The following is a 1,762-nucleotide window of genomic DNA, read 5'->3' as shown; positions in this document are numbered from 1 at the left end:
TTACAACTTGTTTGACCTTGCACTTTTTGGATTGTTAAATATTCTTTTTCGTGTTTCTTCTTTAAGTGATAGAAGAGGTTTGTTGTGTTGGCGTCAGATGAGAAAACAGTCTAATAGCAGAGTTAGCATTAGCAATAGCAGAGTTAGCATATTACCTTTGTCTGCTCTGTGTCGGACTTCTGAATTCTTTGTCTCAATTTGATCCATATCCTATGCCCAGAAAAGATGACCTGTTGGAAAGAGTTGGAGAAGCCAGGTATATCACTACGATGGACCTAAGTAAAGGATACTGGCAGGTGGCACTGGCACCAGAGGCATGCAAGCTGACTGCATTCAGGACAGCATTTGGTATGTACCACTTCAAAGTGATGCCATTTGGTCTTCAGGGAGCACCTGCCACTTTTCAAAGACTTATGGATCATGTTTTGAGAGACGTGTTAGACTTTTCAGCAGCCTACCTGGATGATGTGGTTGTGTTTAGTTGAACCTGGAAGGACTACATGTTCCACTCCAGCCGCTCAGGCCATTCTAACAGTGACAAAACAGTTGTTTGCTTCCCCTACAGTTCTAAAATGTGTGCCATAAAACCACACATGCTGTTGTCACCAGAAAATATTTGCAGAGCTAAAAACCCACACAAAGAACTGGAATTTAAGCCTGAGAAACAGATCATGACTGACCTTCTACCACAGCCTTCACAATTAAACAAACCAAATGAGCATAACAATCCCATCCAAACCTGGTATTTAAATCAGTTTTTAGTAATCAGAAAAACAGATAAAAGAAAAAAAAAACGATTTCAAGTTACAATAGATCATTTTAGAGAATTTTGTTGATTCAGACATGTTTATCTTTTAAAAACAAAAGATTTCTTTTTTAAAAGTTTATTGGTGTAAAGAATGTCAGAAACTAGCGAAAGTGCAACTCAAAATCCACCAAAGGATAAAGTAAGTAAAATTTATTTGTAAAGTGCTTTTCACAGACACAAACTCACGATGCTCTGAACAATAGAAGTCAGCCTTAAAAACATCTCTCCCCATACCCCTTTGTCTTGGGGGCTGCTGACCCTGTGCTTTGCTGGCGACCTACCTCTGTATGGATCTGGTGACTGATCATCCTGCAGAGGAGAACTTTGCAGCCCTGTCCCCTTTGATAGACATTTGGGGTCAAGATCAGAACTTTTCCGCTGGACCACGGCTGGTATACGAAGGGGGATTCTCCCTTGGGGAATTTCCAGTCATCAGGACAATGGTGAGTTTTTTTTTTATATTGGGTCTGGAGAAGTTTACAAACTCCACACATTGTGATTGTTGTTATGTTACAGAAGAAATGTTTCATCCTGAAGTAAAGTGTTGTTGTTTAAAGATAACTTTGGGACAAAAGCAAGTGTTCTCCAAAGCTGTTTTTTTGTTTTTGGCACAAGCAGCCATAAATTCATTTGCCAAACACAGTTTTGTAAAATCAGCCTGTGTACCTTTGTTCAAGTGGCTCACCTGCAACATCATTGAAAACATCCTCCTGTCACAAACTGGACTTTTACACATTCCCATGTTCATGAACTTCTTTAATGAAATAACCCGGTTAAAAGAACAATTGCTCAATGCACCCAAACCAACCACCTCTCTAGAACCGCTCACAGTTTCCCCAGCCCCGGTCACAGTCTCTCTGGTCCCAGGTACTGTATCTCCAGCTCTGCTCTCAGCCACGCCACCAGCTCTGCTCTCAGCCACGCCACCAGCTCTGCTCTCAGCCACGCCACCAG

This window comes from Kryptolebias marmoratus, linkage group LG8 (assembly GCF_001649575.2).
Source record: "Kryptolebias marmoratus isolate JLee-2015 linkage group LG8, ASM164957v2, whole genome shotgun sequence".
NCBI classification, from domain to species: Eukaryota; Metazoa; Chordata; class Actinopteri; order Cyprinodontiformes; family Rivulidae; genus Kryptolebias; species Kryptolebias marmoratus.
This window is presented reverse-complemented; position numbering follows the sequence as displayed.